The following is a 24614-nucleotide window of genomic DNA, read 5'->3' on the forward strand; positions in this document are numbered from 1 at the left end:
TACTTTGCCGGTTGTTAAGAACACATGAAGTAAGATGGATTTCTGCTTACATCCTATGGGGGCAGGCAGGGCTATGGTTAAGCAGCATTACTGTTGGCTTTTAAGGATATCTATGAATGACTTGGTTAAGGTTGCTGCAGAGGTCTGTACTAGCATCAAGAGGTGTTTTTAGCTAACCTGACTCCTTTTCTAATTCAAATGAGAAGGGGCTGAGCTGTCAGGCAGGCAAAATTCATGTCCTCTTGAACTGGGAACTCAAAAGTAGTCAGAGATTGCAAGAACCTTGCTCATTGCTGTTACCCTTTTTCCCATTTTTTCTGTTGTTTGGTTGGTTGGTTGGTTATCCTGCTTCAGTTTGTTGGTTTTCAGGTATTTTGTGTTTTTTTTTAAACTTGACAGAGGCAGAGGAAGAAGTTAACATTTTGATGGCAAATGCTTGCAGTTAGGTTTATATTTCAGAAATCAACAGACTCGTTTAATTACAGGTACACAAAACAATCATGGTCGTGTTCAGTGTGTAGTGTTTCTTAACCAAGCTGGTGTTGTCTTAATCTGTGTATTTCTAAAGCCGTGTAGAATTACCTCATCATCAATATCTCAGAGACAGTTTGTAGGCAGAATTCATGGCAGACATTGGTTATTTTCTTATGAGTTTGAGGGAAATTTTGCTGAATTTTCAGATCATGTCAATTGACTCTGCTTGCTTAATGTTAATGATGCAACAGCACTGGGAGTCAGGTGGGAACCCGAACTGTTGGGCTGGAACCTGGTCTGTGCAGTGTGCTGGCCTCTGGTTTAGATCAGATCACTTCTGAAGAAAGAGAGAGGTGTCTTTGCCCTTCCAGAGAAAGAAACTGCCAAATTTTCTTTTGCAAGTTTTGAATTAAAAGGTATCAGACGGTGGGAGGTTGAGCTCCTGCACAAACTGTATTTTTATTGATTTCGTGGTTGCTCAAGCTCTTGTTAGATGGAGAAAGTGAAGCCCATATGGACATGCTCGAGTTAGCTGATGTGGCCCAGAGAAAGCAAGGATGTAGCTGCTGCAACGTAGCGTTTATTCCAGTGTTCCTGGTCTCCAAGCAAGCTGAGGGATCTGTGTCTATGTGGCATACTGCAGTGCAGCTATATGCACATCTGGGACTTGTGCTTCACTTCCCTCCCCTTGCTATTAAGGACCATATAAAAAGATCCTTTGTAAAGCAAGTTTATAAATAATTTAATGGCAGACATAAAAAGCTTTTACTTTTTAACAGGCACTTTTTTGTAAATCTGTCTGTGTGAAAAATATTCCTAGCAAAGTTCACACAGAGAAGGCTTAAAGTTATTATTAGGCATATAAATTGACTGCTTTCTCATTTATATGCAGGCAAATTTCTTTAATTTATTAATCTGATTTGCATAGAAAATTATGGCACTCATTGTTACTGAGAAGTCTCATTTAAGGAAGGTTTTATAAATACTATAACTTTATGGAAAGAGAAAAAATATGTAAATGTGCTTCATTTTTTCTCTTTCCAAAAATATTTTTCTTTAGATGGATTTTTTTTTTTTATGTACCTATTGCAAGAATCTGGAACTTGTTTGAAAATTGCTTCACCAATACATATTTTGTTTTCTTATATTTAATTCAGGCCAGAGGAAAAAGATTATAGAACTTAAGTTTTAAAGTTCACAAGGGGAGGAAATCGCTGAGAGGAACTGTTCTGTGGTAGTGTAGGAAGACAATTAACTTAGGCTTCATTTAAAAGTGCAGTGTAAATCTTTTCAAAATGAATCAAAGTCTCCACCGAATTATATTTTAGCCAAGTTTTACAGTCAAAAGTATCTTAAATCAGTAAGACCTGTCACTGTGAGAGCTGTGGTAATGTTTTCACATTCTCTGCAAACTCATCTGCTCTTGGGCTTGAAAGTCTTTTCCCTGGGTCCATTTGTTCTAGCAACAGCTGGCTTTTTGAGGCAGCACATTAACAGCTCAAAATTAAACAGTATTCCAGCTAATTTGATCTTTGGCAGATGAAGAACATCAATGACAGTGAGCTACTTCCCTCCCACCCTCTGCTTGTTCTGCTTAAAAAAAACTTCATTTTATTTTAACTGCTCTTTGGAGACACAATTGCTGAAGTTCTCTCTTTATTATGGTGTCCAGCTGAGAAATTGTTCTCCCATCTTGCTGAGGCAATAGGAGAGAGCATCAGCCCACCCATGCTGCAGATGTGCAAGGGGGTAAATAGGGGGAAGCAGTGACAATTAAAGAGCATATGGTCAAAAATAAATCTGTACAGTAGTGCCAGTCCATATTAATCACAAGATTAAGAATAATAGCTTATCTGTACAAGTAGCATGCTAAATCTCCTATTACATTTACTAGCCTTCATATATCTGTATCTGTATGTTTATTAGGGTGTCTTATGTGATATACTATATGAAGTGAGGGAGGATTTATAGTACATTTTGTGTAAATGGACCATATAAAAAACTGCAAAAAAAGGCATGATGAAACATTAACATCTGGAAAGACGAATGTCACTGGAATAACACACAACAAATATGCGTATGAATGAACAATAGAATTAAAGCTTTACCTTAGCAGAACTGTAGTATGCCAAGCTTTTTACAAATCTGGGTAAAAACGTAGTCTGTAAGTTTTCTTCTGAAGTTTAGCATACGGCTTCATGGTGTATCATCGTTAACATGTTACTTTGTGAGGTCTTGGGGGTTTGTTAGTAGGATTTATTTTAGAAATAACATCATTCTTTTTGAGATGAGTCTGTTTTGCTCTGAGTTTATGTGCCGTGGAGGGTCTGAGGAACAGGCAAAACTAAACTGGGAGAATTCTTCAGTGTACATGAGGTTTTAGCAACATAAACACTTTTCATGGGTCTGCTTGTATTCCTTACATTATGCTAGGAATGGGCAGGGAAGGGCTGGATGATACGAGCCGTAGCATTACATTTGAGGCTGTGTCCATATTGAGAGTAGATGGTCTAGATTATGAACTGGTACTCCATGTGCAGGTGTGGACATAAACATTTTGGAAATCATAGCACTGTCTCAGGCCTCAGGCTTTGAAAAAGCCTTTCCAGAATGGCCATTCTATGATTCTAAATTTAGACAGCTTTCTTTCAGAATTATATTTCTTCAGGTTTATGCCATTACATTTCTTAAATATCTTCAGCCATGATAAAATATAAATGATTTTTCTTATCATCACTTCCACAAAGCTATGAACTTGCTGCTACTCAGGTTTCAGAGAAGGGATGTGGAAATGCATGATTTCCCCTAGAGAAGGATGATGCAGTTGCGGGGAGAATGGATAAAAGGGATACTGTTTGGGAATAGCAACCACACCAGGTTGTGTGTGCTGCAGATATCAAAGGCTGTTGGATGTTAGCCTCAGGTCTGAACCAGCAGAAAACTCTGCTTTAGAGGAGGAGCTATCTAGTTTTCTCTGCAATTCTAGGATTTTTTTAAAGGATGCAAAGGTTTCTTTTACTGCACTAATAGTATGTTCAAAGGAAGGACTGTCACAAGTCTCAGGTTAGGCCGTAAAAGCAGATGCTCTGCATTAATTCTGAGACGTACTGGTGTAGACCTAAGTCAGGCACCTGCCCTTTGCTGAACTGTATCTGTACATCTATGATCTGTTTCTGTCCAGCAAAGCACTGAAGCATGTATTTAAAGTATTGTTGAAAGTACTTATCATAGTTAACCACACAATTATTATCTTTCTACTTTGTACAGCGGTTTATGATTAATTCATTTTCCCAAAGAACATGAGTGTGTGTCCAAGTGCCAGAGGCACTGTATGATATAGAGGCACTGGGGATGGTCAGAGTTTTAGGATGAGCTGGAAACATGGTTAAAATACAGTTACTGAGATGTAAATGTCATAAACAAGGTCCTGATGTGGGTAGGAGGGATTTCTTTTCAGGATGATTGCCTTCATAGAAAAAGTTTTGATAAGTTGATGGTTTTGTGTGTAATAGTTTCTGAACAAGTGTTCTTGAAAGGTTAGTGTGTCAGCTGATGCATTTGAACAGTATAGAGGCTACAGCCAAAAAGATGGCTTTGGTGGATGCCTTGATTTTTGTGGCAGGCTGCACAGAACTTGGTCCTGATCAAGAAAATATGATTTTGTTAGACTGGACTGTGAATAAAAAACTGATTTTTCTCCCTTGTTCTACTGCTATGAGACCTTTTTGAGCGGTACATTGCTACGGGGTAGCTACAATTCAGCATAGTTATGCTTCCTGTGCCTATACCACGCAATAGCTGCCTTGCTATGAACGCAGCCTTTCTTGCAATTCCTGTGGTCAGGCTGAGCTCTGCCTCAATATGGATGAAACTACCCCAAGAGTATCCCTTCCTCCATATTTGTGAACTGGAGGAGATTCCTGAAGTGGAGAACATTCATCAGAGCTGTGAAAGGGAGTCTGGGGCTTCACCTCTAAAGGCCTGTCAAACAGAGTTTATTTGAGGTGATGATCTTTTAATGAAGCTGAAAAAGGAAACTAAATGCTGCAGAGGGTAACAAGATAAGAAGTTCTGTGATTGTTTTCACACTTAAATTACAAATATTTTTCTTTTACAAAAACGATTGGTACATAAATGCTAATAGAAGTACATGTTTAAATAGTTAAAAAGATCACTTGCAGCCAGAGCATTCATCTGTCTGCTTGTCTCTCTAGATCTATGTGGAATAACCTCCAAGTTATTGTATTCAGCTGGTTGTCTCTGTTCATGTCTACAGCCTTAAGCAGTATCCAGAGCTGTTTTAATTGCTCAGTCTCCTTTTTGGAACCTGCTTATTCACATCTGTATTTTTTTCTCAGTCTTTCTCATATTAAATGTAGCTCTTAAACTGTCCTACCCACTGTGATTGACTCGCGGTCCATTGCAGACAGTTATGCTGCATGTCATCTTGAAGAGTCAGAAATATTAGAATTTCACAGATTGTGAAAAATGAAATAAAAATATGCGTATTTTGACCCCACGTTTGTGGATTGACTCCACTACACCGAACACGATTAAGCAGGTCCAGGCTGTTTTTCAATGTGTTTATGGATTTACTCTACTGTATGCTTTGGCATAAGCAAGCATGCTCATTAAGAATTCTGGGGCACTCTGGAATGTTAACATATCATTAATATGCAAAATGCAGATATCAGTCTGTTGTTTCTATAATGCTATTCTACATATATAGCCCTAGTACCTGAAGAATCAGGCTCTATTCCTAGCTACAGCAACGTCCTAAATAAAACCATCAAGTGCTGTGGAAGTAATCGGACACCTTGCAGGACTTCAGGTTCATATCTCTCTTTTAACGAGCTGTTAAGCGCATCTGAAATGTCTCTTGCCCTCACTGGCATCTCACCATTGAAGTCTTTTCCTCTTCCCATTACAGTGGAGTCCCTTGAGGCCCTGCAAGTAGCGTTGAGATGGCAAACGGACACCCTCTCCTCTACCCAGCTTTTTCTCTGGAAGTGTAGTTTACTTTCTGTGAGATTTGGGTATTTTTACTTAAGATGTCCCTATGCAAGAGTAAAGGGATCTTTAAGCCTGATGTGCCAGTATTGGTGACAGACAAAGTTTTCCTTTGCCTCTTGAATTGACTGAAATGATGGATGGAAATGCATGCTTAAAATTTGAGTACTGATGGCTGAAGGTGTTGGACTAATGGTCTCATGGTCCATAAGAATCTCCAATATCCACACAGAAAAGATGAAAACATGGGTCAAAGTAAGGTACCCTAATATTCCTCTTTCTTCTCTGACAGTCCAGATCCCTCTAAACACATGCTGCTTTAAATGTCGGAGTCTTAACCTGAAGGAACCTGCCTGTGAAGGTGGAGTGCTTACTAACCTGTATGAATCCTGCGTTTCTTCTGATGGCCCAAAAATGCAGGCATTACTGGTGCAGACTTGTGTCCAATGATCAGGATCATAGAATCATAGAATCACTAGGTTGGAAGGAACCCACTGGGTCATCGAGTCCAACTGTTCCCAACACTCTCTTAAACCATGCCCCTCAGCATCTCGTCCACCCATCCCTTAAACAACCCCAGGGAAGGTGACTCAACCACCTCCCTGGGCAGCCTGTTCCAGTGCCCAATGACCCTTTCTGTGAAATTTTTTTCCTGATGTCCAGCCTGTACCTCCTCTGACGGAGCTTGAGGCCATTCCCCCTTGTCCTGTCCCCTGTCACTTGGGAGAAGAGGCCACCTCCCTCCTCTCCACAACCTCCTTTCAGGCAGTTGTAGAGAGCAATAAGGTCTCCCCTCAGCCTCCTCTTCTCCAGGCTAACCAACCCCAGCTCTCTCAGCCGCTCCTCATAAGAAGTGTAGAATAAAATAGCTTTACAAAATAATAATACTAATAAATATGATATCTCATTGTGTTTAGTGTAATAGGATATCATTTTACCACCTAAAATATTTCTCATGTGTTGTGTCATTTCTTAGAGATGCACTCAAGGGTAGGAACTTCCGAGACATGCGAAGTCAGTCACCAGGCAGATTTGCTGCAGAGGAAGAAGACTGCCTGATAGTAGTGTAAGCATGACAAATATGAGACCTTGTCTTTACATTTGTACCTAAGCACATCCCAAGGCAGTGGAAGAGAAAACCAGAAAGGAATAATATGCTAACTTTGTTCTGTACAAGGCACCCTGTGCTTCAGAAGAGTATCCATCAGTTTACCTCTTTATTAGTACATGTTTAAGTCACAGAATCACAGAATCACAGAATCACCAGGTTGGAAAGGACCCACTGGATCATCGAGTCCAACCATTCCTAACACTCCCTAAACTATGTCCCTAAGCACTTCATCCACCCTTTCCTTAAACACCTCCAGGGAAGGCGACTCAACCACCTCCCTGGGCAGCCTGTTCCAGTACCCAATGACTCTTACTGTGAAGAATTTTTTTCTGATATCCAACCTGAACCTCCCCTGGCGGAGCTTCAGGCCATTCCCTCTTGTCCTGTCCCCTGTCACTTGGGAGAAGAGGCCACCTCCCTCCTCTCCACAACCTCCTTTCAGGTAGTTGTAGAGAGTAATAAGGTCTCCCCTCAGCCTCCTCTTCTCCAGGCTAAACAACCCCAGCTCTCTCAGCCAATCCTCATAAGACTTGTTCTCCAGCCCCTTCACCAGCTTCGTTACTCTTCTCTGGACACGTTCCAGAGAGTCAATATCCTTCTTGTGGTGAGGGGCCCAGAACTGAACACAGTACTCGAGGTGCGGTCTCACCAGTGCCGAGTACAGAGGGAGAATAACCTCCCTGGGCCTGCTGGTGACCCCATTTCTGATACAAGCCAAGATGCCGTTGGCCTTCTTGGCCACCTGGGCACACTGCTGGCTCATGTTCAGTCAGCTGTCAACCAGCACCCCCAGGTCCTTCTCTTCTGTACAGCTCTCCAGCCACTCTTCCCCCAGTCTGTAGCACTGCATAGGGTTGTTGTGCCCCGAGTGCAGGACCCGGCATTTGGTCTTGTTAAACCTCATCCCATTGGTCTCGGCCCAGCAGTCCAGCCTGTTCAGATCCCTTTGCAGAGCCTCCCTACCCTCCAGCAGATCCACACTTCCTCCCAGCTTAGTGTCATCTGCAAACTTGCTGAGGGTGCACTCAATGCCTTCATCCAGGTCATTGATAAAGACATTGAACACAGCTGGACCCAGTACTGAGCCCTGAGGAACTCCACTTGTAACTGGCCTCCAGCTGGAGTTAACTCCATTGACCACCACTCTCTGGGTCCGGCCATCCAACCAGTTTTCAACCCAGGAAAGTGTGCGCCTGTCCAGGCCAGAGGCTGACAGTTTCTGAAGCAGAATGCTGTGAGAAACTGTGTCAAAGGCTTTACTGAAGTCCAAGAAGACTACATCCACAGCCTTTCCCCCATCCAGTAGTGGAGTGATTTTGTCATAGAAGGTGATCAGATTAGTTTGGCAAGATTTGCCCTTTGTAAACCCATGTTGACTGGGCCTGATCACCCGATTCTCTTGCATGTGGTTCATGATAGCACTCAAGATTACCTGTTCCATGACTTTCCCTGGCACGGAGGTGAGACTGACAGGCCTGTAGTTCCCCAGATCCTCTCTGCAACCCTTCTTGTATATGGGCACAACATCAGCCAGCCTCCAGTCTAGTGGAACTTCCCCAGTCAGACAGGACTGCTGGAAGATGATGGATAGGGGTTTGGAAAGGACATCCGCCAGCTCCTTCAATACTCTTGGGTGGATCCCATCCGGCCCCATAGACTTGTGGGAGTCTAGCTGGGCAAGCAAGTCTCTAACCGCCTCCTCTTGGATCATGGGAGCCTCAATCTGCCCCTCTAACTCTTGGGTTTGTAAACAGAAGGAAAAACTTTCTTTGCTATTAAAGACTGAGGCGAAGAAGGCATTAAGTACCTCAGCCTTGTCCTTATCCCCTGTCACTGTTTTTCCTTCTGCATCCAATAGGGACTGGATATTCTCCCTCGTCCTCCTTTTCCTGTTAATGTATTTGTAGATATCTGTCTTAAGATATCTATCTTCTATAAGTCTGTCTTCATTTTTTGAGAGAAGCTGCCTTGCAAATGCAAGGATCTTGTCAAGGAGACAAATAATAATGCTTGCTTCCTAGTCTCTGCAACTGATTCAGAGTCTTTTGTGATGTATCAAAAGGATTGTAGCTTATTCTGAAAGAGTTAGCTTTCACATTAAATGGTCCAACCCCTCATGCAGTAAAGAAACTACGTGCCAGCCTCACATGAGGCAGCAGTAATGTCCTGTTGTATAAATCCATGCTTGAAGTTTAAATGTATTGCTGTGATACCTGCTGAAGATGGTGATACCTAGATAAAACCAACAAAGAATTGTCAGTACAGAAGAAAAATGGAGTGATGGATCTTGTCATAGTAGTACTGTTTTGGTTCCAGTGATAATTGTGAGAGATCACTAAGTGCTCTATTAAAAAAAGAACAACAATAAAAATAAAAAATAATTTTTAAAAACAACAAACCCCAACAAAACCAAAACCAACCAAGAAAAGAATTTTAAAAAGCAAGCAAAGAAACCCAAACAAAACATAACTGAACTTGTGTCAGGGTTCATAGATACCCATTTTCCCGAAGGTTTAACTGAAGTACAGGAAAGGTAAGCAATCTACTATCACCTGATGAATCAGAACAACCTGTCATGCAACCTAGAAGCCTGCCTTTAATCTTTTTTACTCAAAGAGTAAGACAGTTTGCTCTGAACAAAGGTGTCTGGCTTCCTGCATGGAACAAAATTAAATTAGAATGGCGGTACGTGCTTCATACATCTGTGTAATATGCTTTGCAAAACACAGACATTCAGAGCAAGGATGCAGATGCTCCACTACTTGCAAAGGTTAATGACAATTATCCCTGGTTTTGATGGCAAACAAAGTCACGAGGCTCCCATTTCCACAATCCATCACGTTACCATAGGCTTGCTGAGTGATACTTCATGATGGGCTGATGAGAAAAATATACAAACTCATATGCTGGTGTTGCAAATCAATTCTGCAGCAAAGTGGAAATAACTCTTGTACCAATAAGCAGTGAGTCCTATGAAAAAAAAATACCCATTTTCTGAATTTTCAACTTGCAGATAGCAGGAGAAGCCATCAATCATGTTAGAGAGCTTCTATTCCAGCGATGTTCTTAAAGACAGGCCAGATGAAATCGGACAAGACCAGAATATGCAAAGCCCCTCCACCTTTTATGTTGCTTTTTTTCCTTCTCGCCTTTCTAGATGGTTGAGTATGAGAAGGGACCCTCTTTTTTCTTTTATTTCTCTACTTCCTTAAAGCAAACCTGTAGCCTGGCAAAAGCATGTATATCAGTTAAGTTTACTGTCAAAATGACTAATTAAATTCTTCACAAATGGCTATTAATCATACATTAATGAGATACTCTCTTTACTTTGGCGAATAAAGATTCTGTGGCAATTCTCTCTCCTTAGTACCCTAAGCAGGCTAAAAGCATGCGCGACTCAATTAATCTTACTGCACCATGGGGTGTTTGAAACCGCTCACCAGCTGAAGAGAAGCAAATAGCTGGGCTGTTTAAACTGTCCATATTTCACTGTGTAAATTCAGAAGCACTTAATCATTCCTTCAAGCACTCTTTTGTTCCTTTTCTTTCTCCCTTGTTATGTGTGTTCGAAACATATCCTGGGCTACAAGAAAAAACCTCAAATACATCCTGTTTCAAACATGCTCTAATAAACATGTGCTACCCGTTATATTGCAAAAATGATTATCTTGTGTGTAGCAAATCATAACTGTTGAAACATGCTAGTTATCCTCTCAACATCCCTTGAAATCCATCCATGTTATTAATATATGCAGTGAACAAAAGGAGAATGGTATCATGCATTGGGATACTCTTTTGTTTTCTCATTGGCAGAGGTGCAATGGAAATAAATGGAAAGAAATTGTTGGCTAGATTGACATCTCAGGTGAATTTAAATTTTCCTCTTTGTTATTGATTAAATTAAGTCAATTTGCAACACTAGAAAGCCTAATGTATTTTGCACCAATTAATTTGGGATTGTTCAGTTTGGAAAAGTGAAGACTCTGGGGAGACCATATTGTAGCTTTCCAATACTTAAAGAGGGGTTACAGGAAAGCTGGGGAAAAACTTTTTTTCAGTGCCTATAACAACAGGAAAAGGAGTACTGGTTTTAAACAAAAAGAGGGGAAGTTTAGATGAGATAGTAGGAAGAAATCTTTTCACTGAGAGTGGTAAAGCACTGGAACAGGTTGCCCAGTGAAGTGGTGAAATCCCCGTGATTGGAAACATTGATGGTCAGGTTGGATGGGGTTCTGAGCAACCCGATCTATTTGAAGATACCCTTGCTCTCTTCAGAGGGGTTGGACTAGATGACTTGTAAAGGTACTTTCCAATCCAAACCATTCTATGATTCTATGAATTTATTTGGTTTGGAAAAAAAACCTGAGCAGTACTGTATTGATTAAGATAATACGAGGCCCAGGCCTAAAGTGATTCTCAAATAGACAGTGGAGAACCTGGCTGATTGCCATCTGTATCCAAAGACACTTCAAAAAGTTTAGGTAGGTACAGTAGTCACTGTGTCTGTACTAATAGTATGTAGGTTGAGAGTAGTCACAGTTGTGTGCTGTGCCATCAGGAGCCATTTGAGAAACACAGTCTCTGTATTCAAAGTGTTACTGGGACATATTCAAAACCATTAACCATTTCTGTTGAAAATTAGTTGTGAAATGGTGGTCAGGCCAGAGCTGGTCTAGAGGAGGCAGCAGAACATCACCAAGACTTATTTTGTGCAGCAAGCAGGAGAACAAAAGTCAGATTGCTGGAAGGATATTGCCTTTTACAGGATGCCATGGTGTTATGCACCATGCAATGCAACAGTGTTATGTTGAGTGCTATGAACAAGTAGCAAGATAAGTGCGAGGACATATCTTGATGATTTCTCATTACTGCTTTCCTGTCTTCTTGTCTGTTCCATCACTGCCAATGGTCTTCTCTGTTTCCAGTGGCTGTCATTAGTTTAGCATTAGTCTCTGCAGGATAGGAAGGGATTGAGTCTACTCCTTCACATGCCTTGATGTGTTGCTCTGTTAAGGATAATGTCTGCTAGTTACTCAGGTTTAGCTAGAGTAGAAACTGATGGATACCTTCTTAAATTGCTCCTACTTAGAGATAGAAACTTTCAGCCAGCTGAAAACACATGCTCACATGTGCCTACACTTCTAGGCTTTCAACATGTTTCAAATCAGTCTGCAAACTGTTTAACCAAATGATCAAACCAATAGCTGTGGAATTGCTTTTTAGAAGCCACTGTCAGTTGGTGAACAATATGAAAACCAAAAAGCTCTGTATTTCTAGTGATTTTTGCTGCTGGCACTTCAAATGACCTTCTCTGCTTAGTTCAAGAGGCAAGTTCACATACATCAGGAAATGGACTAATATCAGATACAGCTGTCAGATGAAACTTGCTGTCCGATTGATGAAATTTTAATTTACTTTGCTCTTGTCCTTTCCAAATGGTTACCTTTCAGTTTTCCTACACTGAAATTCTGTAGATGTTCATTTTCTGAGAAAAATGTATTTGTTCTCTAAAGGGTACTGCAGTGTGTTTTCTTTTGGGAGCAGGCTGATGAAAACAATAAATTATTCAACCCAAGAATATCTAAAATGCTGACTCACTGCTGGTTCTTATTTGTTAGGCCTTGTTTTCATTAACTTCTACATTAATAGTCCAATTGTGCAGTTGGATTGAAATGTCCTGCAAAATTGCCCTGCTCTCCTCGAAGTGGGAAGCCCTCAGCCTCTAATAACTGTTGTGAGGTATTGTTCCTTCTTCTGTGAAATAAAATATGGTCTAGATTTGACAGGAAAAGATTAATCTGTAAGCACTGGTTGCCACCCCTCCCTCCAAAACAAAAAAGTGCTGCTGCTACAGCTGTGGCAAGAGTAGGAGTTGTTATTAAAGAAAGCATCAAAATTACCTTCTCCCAACTGTTGAGCTTTCTCTGCTTCACCTCTTTCATAATGAAAGCCAAGAAATAAGTTCAGAGGACACATGCATCAAGTACACTCTCAAGTAATTTTAGCTTTCTCTTTCATAAGGCAAAACTAACATTGCAGGTTATCACTGTCAAAATAAATTTGTTTTTACCTTGCATAAACTAGACAGTGTGAAATATTGCTTCTTTGTGTGTTGAAATCAAATACCGTGGAAGATGAAAACAGATATTCATTGTACTGATGGAAGTCTTCTGATCTGTGCAGGTGAGTGAAAGCCTCCAAGCACTGTTCACCAGAGAAACCTTCACCCCATTGAGTAAACTCATTAATTTCAAAATTATCTTTGGAGAAGAGACAGTAAATGCCATTTGATATACAAATTCTGGGGTTGTAATTGCATAGTATGTGGCCAATGAGTAAATTAATAGTATATGACCAGCATATTTAAAGTACTCTGGCTGCACAAAGTTTAAGCCCTCTTCGTATGTCTAATACAGGACAGTTCCTGAACCCAGGCAGTGAGACCCTGGTGGCAGAGTGTTCTTGTCTGCCTTTAGGTCTTCATGCATATTGTAACCTCTGAGTAGTAAAACTCAGTTTAAAGCACAACTCAACTGGTAGCGGTCATGGCTACTGCAAAGGGCTGATACTTCAAACCAAGCTTCTCAAAGAAGCTTAATCTACATCACAGAATTGTTTAGATTGGAAAGGACCTTTAAGATCATTAAGTCCAACCGTAAATCTAACAGAGTCATGTCCAGCACTAAACCATGTCCCTAAGCACCACACCTCCACATCTTTTAAAAATCTTCAGCGATGGTGACTCCACCACCTCCCTGGGCAGCCTGCTCCAGTGCTTGACAACACCTTCCATGAACTAACATTTCCTAATACCCAATTTAAACCTCTCCTGGCACAACTTGAGACCATTTTGTCTTGTCCTATTGTTTTTTACTTGGGAGAAGAGACCAATGCCCACCTCGCTACAATCTCCAATTTGGAACCAAAAGAGTATGTTTATTTTATAATAAGCTTTTTAAAAAAATTGTATAATATCATTTGCTGAAGAATTTCCCAGAAGATCATTTAAACACATTATCAAGTTTTTCTAGGAGCTGAACAGAATCAGATTTATTTGCAGTTTGATCAGCTTCCAGAATTTTTCTGTGAATTCCAGTCCATGCCCTGACCCCTGTTTCTCTGTCATAGACTAAATTATTTCAGCAGCAGACTAGATGATCTCCCAGTGGTTTGCATGTGTCAAAACATTTCTAAAACATGTCTTTGTTGTTCAGCTCAGCCTGATTGACTTGTAACTTTCAAAACGTTTCACGCAGCTCTTATATTGCAGCAGATAAGTAATAACCTTGCATTTTTCTGAGCAGTGCTTTGCTTAAATGCTATTTTAAAATCTACCTGTTAATATTTTTAATTAATGCCTTAAAAATAGCTATTTTTTATATTATGTCTTAATAACTACTTTATCTCACATTATGCCAAATATTATTTGAGTTAATCTTCTTCACAATGAGAGTGGTGAGGCACAGGCACAAGTTGTCCTGGGAAACTGTGGATGCCCCATCCCAGGAGGTGTTCAAGGCCAGGTTAGATGGAGCCTTGGGCGACCTGATCCATTGGGAGTTGTCCCTGCTCATGGCAGGGTGGGTGGAACTAAATGATCTTTAAGGTTCCTTCCCACCCAAACCATTCTATGATTCTATGGTTCTGTTTCTTTTGCCTTTAACAGATTTTGACTATCCTGTGCTGAGCGTCCCAGAAGATCTGTACTGGCTAAAGGCACACTGTGGGCTAATGCTGACACCTATTTCATGTTATGGCCTGGAGGTCACTCAGAGTGGTTAGCTGCTTCTTCATGGATAGGAGCAAAGAGGGCTGAGCCTCCATGAGGTTCCGGGTTAGGGGGTGTTCTATGCTTGTTAACAGAAAATACATACATGATGTCCTCTAAATTAATACTTGGAGTCCCCTTTATTTGCGGAGTTTACACAAAGAAGACAGATTCTTCGTTGTGTTTCATCTTATTTGTGCTGCAGCTGCTTCCTAGAAGTCTTATTATACGCTCTTTTTATCTGGGCTGTGTGTTTCTTATTTCTCCTCAGCAATGATTATGTTCTTTTCTAACACAGTTAAACATGGAAACATTTCCATACATTTACTGGGTCCTGGGACTTTTCCTTTCAGATTTGAGAAAACAACAAGCTGACAAGCTGCTTCTTGGCATGACGCAGCATGTGTTAATCTATGTCGTTTCCAGGCTACTTTGTTCATAGTTAATTTGTTACATTCTTTGTGAGAACAGACATGTTCCCCACTGAGCAATCAGCACAGCTGCAAGGAGAGCCAGTGGCCAAACAGAGCCCACTGTGCACTGTGTATTCAGAGCTGGGATGTAAAGTCAGACTAGGGACAGCGTCCTTAGAAGAACACACAACTGCTTCGGGGTCACCTTTGTATCTAAGACACGGTAACACCAGCCACTGCACACAGCGTTGGGTGCTGCCTTATACAGTTACACTGTATAAGGGAGAAAAGAATGGTGCTTTTAGTCACTTTTTGTCCTCTCAATATCTGTGATGTCAGTTTCATGCTTTTTAACGCCATTTAGACTCATTTTACATATGACACTGCAGTTTCGCTGACAGATTTGCAATGTACTCCTGAAAAGAATAAGTAAAAACATTGTAGGTGAAGAGAAATCACGTAGTGTTACTTAGCCAAAAAAAAATAAAGGGGAGGAAGGGAGGAGAGAGAGAAATTGAGTTATAGCTCTAACTTAACCTTGGTGTTCACGAACATGTTCTTATAGAGTATCCCTTAAGGTGGTAGTATTATAAGAGCCCTCAAACATAAAGAGAAAAACCCTGCATATCCTATGGTTGTTAATGGTAGAAACCTCAGCTGATCATTCTCAATTTTGTGAGGCTCTAAACTTTAACTCTTTTGTCACTGAATATCAGGTCTCCTCAAAGCACCCCAGGCTGCATGTCAGCCACTTGTGTAAATGCTAGGGGAAGCAAGAGAGATTAAGCCCTTTGTGTTTGTCCCTGTTTTTATGGAAGGCCTTTCAAAGGCCATTGATATGAAAATGACACTTGACAAAGAGCCTGTAGGCACTTCACAATTTGCACATCCCCACACATTTCTGTAAAAGATTAGGGGTAACACACTACTGCAAATTCCTTTACCAGTAGGGCATGTTGTCCAACTTGCTACGGTGACTCTCAATAATCTAGTGTTGTACTCAGATGTCTATTTATGCGTAAGAAAATAAAAGTTGTTTCTTTGTTTTCTGTTTCAGAAGTCTTGTCCTGTTGCAAGAAAATGAAGAGTCTTTTAATCCAGCTGTTGAAACTCTAACAGTCTGCAAGGTAAGTGTTCTCTTTATTTAAGTGCTATACAGTCACTATCCGATGCAGTTCTGGAGTCTTGGGAAGAACCTTTCCCTGTACTCCTCCTGGCTGTGTTAGTAGCAATCTTTGTGATTCAGAGCTGGACAGTGCTATTTCAGTGTCACTATCAGTAAGATTCATAGCTAACAGAGTCCTGGAGAAACACACTGTCTGGACAGATATTAGCATTTAAAGGGATATTTAGACATCCCACATCAGAGGATTTCATTTCAGCTTGTCAGCTCTTTTTCTACACCTTTGTCATGTTCAGGAAGGCTGGTTGACCATGAGGCGAACTACAAGACTTTTTTTTTTTTAAACTTTATTACATAGCTGCATGAGCATATTGCCTGCAAGTTTATGAATCTGGTCCTGCCAACAGGAAAAGATTAAGACAAGGTCCAAAGTGTGTGAAGCTGGCTGTGCCCCATGGAAGTAAACAAGTGGTTGGATGAATAAGGAAGGAGGAATAGGTCAAGTTTTCTGGAGGGTTCACTTCCTTCTTCCTCCCATGAGGAGGCGCATTCAGCTCCCTAAAGCACACATGGAGAATAAAGAATCACAGAATCACAGAATCACCAGGTTGGAAAGGACCCACTGGATCATCAAGTCCAACCATTCCTAACACTCCCTAAACCATGTCCCTAAGCACTTCATCCACCCATTCCTTAAACACCTCCAGGGAAGGCGACTCGACCACCTCCCTGGGCAGCCTGTTCCAGTGCCCAATGACTCTTACTGTGAAGAATTTTTTTGTGATATCCAACCTGAACCTCCCCTGGTGGAGCTTCAGGCCATTGCCTCTTGTCCTGTCCCCTGTCACTTGGGAGAAGAGGCCACCTCCCTCCTCTCCACAACCTCCTTTTAGGTAGTTGTAGAGAGTAATAAGGTCTCCCCTCAGCCTCCTCTTCTCCAGGCTAAACAACCCCAGCTCTCTCAGCCACTCCTCGTAAGACTTGTTCTCCAGCCCCTTCACCAGCTTCTTTGTTCTTCTCTGGACAAGCTCCAGAGCCTCAACATCCTTCTTGTGGTGAGGGGCCCAGAACTGAACACAGTATTCGAGGTGCGGTCTCACCAGTGCCGAGTACAGAGGGAGAATAACCTCCCTGGGCCTGCTGGTGACCCCATTTCTGATACAAGCCAAAATGCCGTTGGCCTTCTTGGCCACCTGGGCACACTGCTGGCTCATGTTCAGTCGGCTGTCAACCAACACCCCCAGGTCCTTCTCCTCTGTACAGCTCTCCAGCCACTCTTCCCCCAGTCTGCAGCACTGCATAGGGTTGTTGTGCCCCAAATACAGGACCCGGCATTTGGTCTTGTTAAACCTCATGCCATTGGTCTCAGCCCAGCGGTCCAGCCTGTTCAGATCCCAAGACAGCCTTTGGGTATCAAGCTTTCTTAAAAAACCGTCCTCTTAAGTTAGACATGAGAGAATTTTTTGTTGATATTAGTGCTGTCTTACGTCGCTTAGTGTAGACGGAGGAAAGAAGAATGACTACCTCAGACATATACAGGCTCCTCCTTTTACCTCCTCCTATGTCTTGAGTGCTGTATGAGCAGCTGGCTTTTTATTGATGGCAATAAGGACTCAGTGATTCACCACTGCCCTTCCTGAAGTTACTTTGTACAGACAGTCCTTGTTAACTAACAATCATTTCAGGACCTAGGGCTGAGAGTGGGAAAATATCTGTTGGGTTGCCCATTCTGTGCTTAGTTCCTGCGAATGCTTGAAGGTAGCCCTTTGCAGCTGGGTGCTGCTTGCAGGCTATCAAAGAATGTGAGCTGACTTTTGAAATGCAAGTGGGGCAGCAGATTAAAACACCACTGTTAGGGAATGTTTAGGTTTTTTTTAGTTTATCACATGAGGCATTACCTTCTCTGGAAGTAAAAATGGGATATATTAATATATTCTGAACACTGATTAGAACCACAGATTGCTTTTTCCTCAGATACCAGAATGCAAAGATTCTTTTGGATTATTAGTGCTAGAACCGTAGCTCAGAACACTCAACATTTCAACAGCAACTATTTTAAGGTACGCTGTCTAGGGACAGATGCTCCATCTGGAGAAAACCAGCTAATTTATGCTATATTATGTCCGACTTGGCCTTGATGGGCCTTCAAGTGTTCCTTTTTAGTGGGATCGGCTCTCTGGTAGATGGCATTCAAAGATCAGAATGACAAAGCTCATTTGTCATTTATTTCCTAGTGGGACCACAGGGAGCTTGGTAGCAGAGGAATAGATTTTTACCCCTCTCCAGGGGTAGCGTGGTATCCTTCCCAGTCTACATCCATTGAGAAACCACCATATTTGCATGTAGAATTTGGTGGATGCCAGAGGAGAGTCTGACTGGGATGGAAAGGGATTCAGCCTGCCTGACCTGCAGATCCTTTGGCAGGAAATCATTCCAACTTCTTGCATAACTTTGATATCTAAAGCCTGCCAATGCTAGTAACTTAGAGAAGTTTTACTTGGACCAGGCATTTCTGGCAAGCTATCTGCACCTTCTGTGAGCTAAAAATTGAAAGCCATTCTCCCTTAGTGGAGATAGCATTGAGTAAACAGCTGTCAGCCTGTAGTCTAGTCACATCTGCATTCCTGAGAAAGCCAGAGAAAGAAATAAGTATATACTCATTTGATAATAACTGCAATAATGCACTGAGATTACCTGGGCTTTCTTTTTTTCTCTTTTCTTTTTTTTTCTTTCTTTCTGTCTGGGGAGAGAAGGGGGAGTTTGTTATAAAAAGGTCAAACACATAACTTTGCAGCTTTCAGCCGTCTCTATTCTTTTCTTTTGCAATTCTTCTCTTTGATTAAACTTCCAGATAAGTCTAGGCACTGTTGCCCAGCCCTTCACATTTAATGATTTTATGCATCACTTGCTCTTGGCACTACTCACAGGCCTGCCATCTCCACTGCAGCCTGTGATCTTCTCCTCTAAATGTTTGACACCCACCAGCATTTCTCTTTTTCTCCAAGATGCCTTTTTTCTTGTGAGGTCTGGAGAGGGAAAATGATGGCGGACAACCCAGAGACAAATTATCTAATACCCAAGGATTTTTTTTCTCAGCTCTTCTAGTGGAAGGAAATTCTTCTCTTCCTATTTAACCTTTCCTTACAAAAGAGAAAACAAAACAAAAAAAATTGACAAGCAGTCTTCCTCAAAAGACCAAGAAATTTTTTCTACTTTATCCCCCTCCCTTGTAATGTAATGTAAGAATATGCAGTTTATATCCTGTAGCTTAGTGCAGTTTATCAGAGAGATGGGTAGAATCGAGAGTGGACTGCAGAAGGCAAAGAAAAACAGCTGTTTTTCATGTTACTTGGGGAAATTAACAAATATGAAGAATTTGGCCCCTTTAAGTCCCTTTTAAAAAAAAAGGAAGAAAAAAAATGCATGTTTACCTTTTGAATTCATCTCTATCAAATTCTGTGGGTGAAGAACAATAAAGATATCAAAGTGTTTAGGCAAGGGCTACTCACAGCTTTTAAATACTGTACAGTAACCCCCAACTTAGGAAGCTGTTAAGACACAGCTTGTTGATGCCTGTGTGTGCAAAATAATTCAATAGTACTATTTTCTTTACTCTTCCCTTAATCTTGTCCTTTTGGTTGCTGTGGAAGACAAGGTACTGGACTGAATGAGACTTGGGGTCTGATGCAGTACTTCCATTCCTATAATCTAACCAGAAGAAACTGTATTTTGCGAGTGCCCAGAGACAGAGAAATGAGGGTTTGCTGTATAAAACTGCAGTTCCACTATCAGTGCAGTGGAAATGGTGGAATGTTTGCTTGCTGAATTTGACCTGTAAGAAATTCAAATGGCAGTTAGTGACAAGGCAGCCTATAAGAAGAGCAGTAAATCTAACAGGTTTTGTCATATATCTTCCAATAATGTTTAAGATGGCCCATAGCTCCACTTGGATGTGCTAAAGTGCTATATACAGTAAAGGATTAAATGGAACAGGTTAAATGGAACAAAGTGGATTACCTCAAATGATGTTTTTTCATGGTGCTGATGATGAACACAGCTTTTACCCGGGGGCCTGAAATAGGCTTGAGGGCTTTAATTAGAGGAACAGATGCTCATAAGACATCTTCATTGTCTCTCATCCACATTAGCTAGATTTTAGCTATTTCCAGTTATTTTGTTCTACGTGCTCTTGAGTCAACAATGGGGCAGGCACACCTGACTTTTGCACAAAGGGACTATTACACATAGTGCCACAATAACAAAAAACTCACATGCTGGACAGGAAGGAATCCACTATCTGTGTGTACATATATATTATGTATGTACATTCATGTATATAAGAATAGTATAGAAGGAAATGAAGACAGATACTTGTAAATCATATGAAGAATCTTTCAAATCACTGAGGGTCATGATTTATTCTAGCTCTCATGCTTTATGTTTGCCTCCCTTTCTCCTGTGCATGTCACCCGTACTACTTGTGGTGATTCCTGGGTATATAAGATAAAAAGAACATGCTGTAGTAATACTTATTGTTGGAAAAGACTTTATAGGGTGGGTTATGTGCCATAGGCCTTCCCCAGGTGTGTGCTGCTGGCCACTGCAGGAGCAGGATAAGAGTAAATGCTGAGTTACCTTTGGGGAATGTGCTGTTATTGAGTAAAGACAAACAAATGTGTTTATTGCCTGAGTAAGGAAATGTTGGTTTCTCCATTAAAGAGATTATATTTGAAAACCACTATCACTTTCATTACCTGCATCCTAGGACTTGTCTTCGAGGTCCCACTTGGGTCTCCTAACAGCCTAATATCATGAATGTGCAGCATGAACAGTCTTCGCTGTGTTGAGTAGATTTTATGTCTTTTACTGCAGAAACAGCAAAATATGAAACTTGATCCATGGCAAGTAAAGAAAGAGGAAACTGACCTTGAGGTTTTTACCATAGTATTTAAAATGTATGAAAATGTATTTTATGGAAGAAAGGCTAGAGGCTACATAGTTTAGGTCTTAAATAGTTGCTATGATGATTTGATTTCCATTGAAAGAGATTTCTACCCCTTGGAAATAATTTAACATTTACTAAATAATGTTGGAATTAAGAGTGTGACTTTCAGAGAGTACCAGTTCTTCAACAACATGCACTCTATCTTCTCTGTAGAGTTCATAATAGCAATTACAGTAGTTCATTGCCCTTTATAACATAATCACTTTCAGTTTCTGTGGGCATTACAGCAGCTATGAGTGTAGAAGTATACCATTCACAGATGCTGTGAACTCTACTGGTTGCTTTCTGGGGTTTGCAATAGCAAAGAGCATAGATATAACTTCTTCAGGACCACCATCAACTCATCTTGTCTTTGTTTTTTCTGTTTGTTCCGATCTCTGAAATGTGACTTTTTAAGGGCTGTAAATGCTGCGAGGCCCAGCAGCCTGAGTGTCTGATCTCATACATTTTGCGTTAGTGTTAGAAGCAATAAAGGAAACATTGATATACCCAAAGGCTGAATGAGGTCTTCAGAATTAAGCTGGAGAGTGAAGAAATAATGAGTGTTAAAATCTTCCTCTCCAGGACTGTCATGAGGTTTCTAACTGCTGCATGTCAGATTGTAAGCCTCTCTCCCTCACTAGCAACCTTCTATTCAATTTGCATTGTCCGGTTTATGCATGCAAGTTGTTGGTAAGCTGCACAAAAAGTAAGCCCAGGCATTTAAAGTACGTTACATGGAGTCACTTCAACTAAATGAGCATCTTAAAGCTTCATTCTATTGCTTGTCTTTCAAGGTAGTTAAACTTAAGAACTAAAGTTGACTCAATGTTTCACTTGACAAAATTTAAATAGCTTGACTTATTTTTTTTTTGTCTGGAATGGAGATTTTAATGTAAAGATTTGCTTAAAACAGTCTTAAATTTTAATTTATTTATTTGTGTTTTAAAAATAGTTTTATATATTGTGCAAGAACTACTGAGAACCATCTGCTTTGGAAAGGCCAACTTCTACACCACAGACAGTATTTAAAATGGTTTCAAAGTGTTCCCAAATCTTGCTGTGGCACCTTTCAGATATACACGTGTAACTTCTGCCAAGCTTGGGACATTCATTTTTCTTCTTCCTTCTCAAAAAAGGGTCACTTTTTCTTGGAATAGATCCCATCTCCCAGATGTGTGTTGAAGGCATATTTAAACATTTAACTTTGGGCTGTGGATCAGCCTTTTGTAGTTCCCTGTTGTGCTAGGATAATGGTCCATGTAACCAGAATTGTGAAAACTCTACATGTGGATTTTGCCCTTGTGATTATAGATCAGATTATCAAGTTCCAAAGGATTAAAATTATTTTCTTTGGCCTTTTGCCAAGTAGATTAATTAGCTGATTTTTCTTGAGATCATGACCTGTCGCAGATCCATACTGCCCAATTGTTAAATTTCCAGTCTGGTAAATTAATCCCTCCGTTTTCATGTCCCATTGCATTTTCAGGAATGATATAATATGCAAAACTCTCTCTTTTATTTTTTTTTCCTGTGATAGGAAAAGAAGAGTAATAGTTTTATTGTTCCCACTCAGTTGGATCTATATTGCTGGAAATTTTCAAATCAATTTAGTGTGAACAGGACATGTACTTTGAAGACGTTAGACCTTCTGACGAAAAGAATCACACTGTACCTTTTTGCAAAATTTACCTGTACACCACATCAAAATCGAGTGCCTATGGGTTAAAATCAGAGGAGCCCACAAGAAAGGGGACTTTGTGATAGGAGTCTGTTACAGACCACCCAGCCAAGAAGAAGCTGCTGATGAGCTCTTCTATAAACAGCTGGGGACAGTCTCTAAATCTCTGCCTCTTGTCCTTGTGGGAGACTTTAACTTTCCGGATGTCTGCTGGGAGTACAATACAGCAGAAAGGAAACAGTCTAGGAGGTTCCTGGAGTGCATCGAAGACAACTTCCTTGCACAACTGGTTAGCGAACCAACAAGGGAGGGTGCCTTCCTAGACCTGCTGTTTGTGAATAGAGAAGGTCTTGTTGGGGATTTGACGGTTGGAGGACGCCTGGGATTAAGTGATCATGAGATGATAGCGTTTTCAGTTCTAGGTGGGATTAAGAAAGGGGTTAGCAAAACAGTCACATTAAACTTCCAGAGGGCAGACTTTGGCCTGTTCAGAAGGTTGATTAGCAAAGTCCCGTGGGAAGCAGTCCTTCAGGGCAAGGGAGCCCATGAGGGTTGGGCGCTCTTGAAAAATGAAATCCTAGCAGCTCAAGAGCAGGCCATCCCTGTGTTCCGGAAAAGGAGCCGGTGGGGGGAAAAGCCAGCTTGGTGGAGCAGGGAGATCTCAAGATGCGTCAATAATAAGAAGAAGCTCTATGTGCTTTGGAGGAAAGGACAGGCATCTTGGGTGGACTACAGGGAGGAAGTGAGATCGTGCAGGGAAAAAATCAGGAGGGCCAAGGCCCAACTAGAATTAAAACTCGCTAAGTCTGTGAAAGACAACAAAAAGTCTTTCTACAAGTACATTAACAGGAAAAGGAGGACGAGGGAGAATATCCAGTCTCTAGTGGATGCAGAAGGAATAACAGTGACAGGGGATAAGGACAAGGCTGAGGTACTTAATGCCTTCTTCGCCTCAGTCTTTAATAGCAAAGAAAGTTGTTCCTTCTGTTTACAAATCCAAGAGTTAGAGGGGCAGATTGAGGCTCCCGTGATCCAAGAGGAGGCGGTTAGAGACTTGCTTGCCCAGCTAGATGCCCACAAGTCTATGGGGCCGGATGGGATCCACCCAAGAGTATTGAAGGAGCTGGTGGATGTCCTTTCCAAACCCCTATCCATCATCTTCCAGAGGTCCTGGCTAACTGGGGAAGTTCCACTAGACTGAGGCTGGCTGATGTTGTGCCCATATACAAGAAGGGTTGCAGAGAGGACCGGGGAACTACAGGCCTGTCAGTCTCACCTCCGTGCCAGGGAAAGTCATGGAACAGGTAATCTTGAGTGCTATCATGAAGCACATGCAAGAGAACTGGGTGATCAGGCCCAGTCAACATGGGTTTACAAAAGGCAGATCTTGCCAAACTAACCTGATCACCTTCTATGACAAAATCACTCCACTACTGGATGGGGGAAAGGCTGTGGATGTAGTCTTCTTGGACTTCAGTAAAGCCTTTGACACAGTTTCTCACAGCATTCTGCTTCAGAAACTGTCAGCCTCTGGCCTGGACAGGCGCACACTCTCCTGGGTTGAAAACTGGTTGGATGGCCGGACCCAGAGAGTGGTGGTCAATGGAGTTAACTCCAGCTGGAGGCCAGTCACAAGTGGAGTTCCTCAGGGCTCAGTACTGGGTCCAGCTCTGTTCAATGTCTTTATCAATGACCTGGATGAAGGCATCGAGTGCACCCTTAGCAAGTTTGCAGATGACACTAAGCTGGGAGGAAGTGTCGATCTGCTGGAGGGTAGGGAGGCTCTGCAAAGGGATCTGAACAGGCTGGACTGCTGGGCCGAGACCAATGGGATGAGGTTTAACAAGACCAAATGCCGGGTCCTGCACTCGGGGCACAACAACCCTTTGCAGCGCTACAGACTGGGGGAAGAATGGCTGGAGAGCTGCACGGAAGAGAAGGACCTGGGGGTGCTGGTTGACAGCCGACTGAACATGAGCCAGCAGTGTGCCCAGGTGGCCAAGAAGGCCAACGGCATTTTGGCTTGTATCAGAAATGGGGTCACCAGCAG

The sequence above is a fragment of the Cuculus canorus genome, chromosome 4, assembly GCF_017976375.1.
Source record: "Cuculus canorus isolate bCucCan1 chromosome 4, bCucCan1.pri, whole genome shotgun sequence".
Classification (NCBI taxonomy): domain Eukaryota; kingdom Metazoa; phylum Chordata; class Aves; order Cuculiformes; family Cuculidae; genus Cuculus; species Cuculus canorus.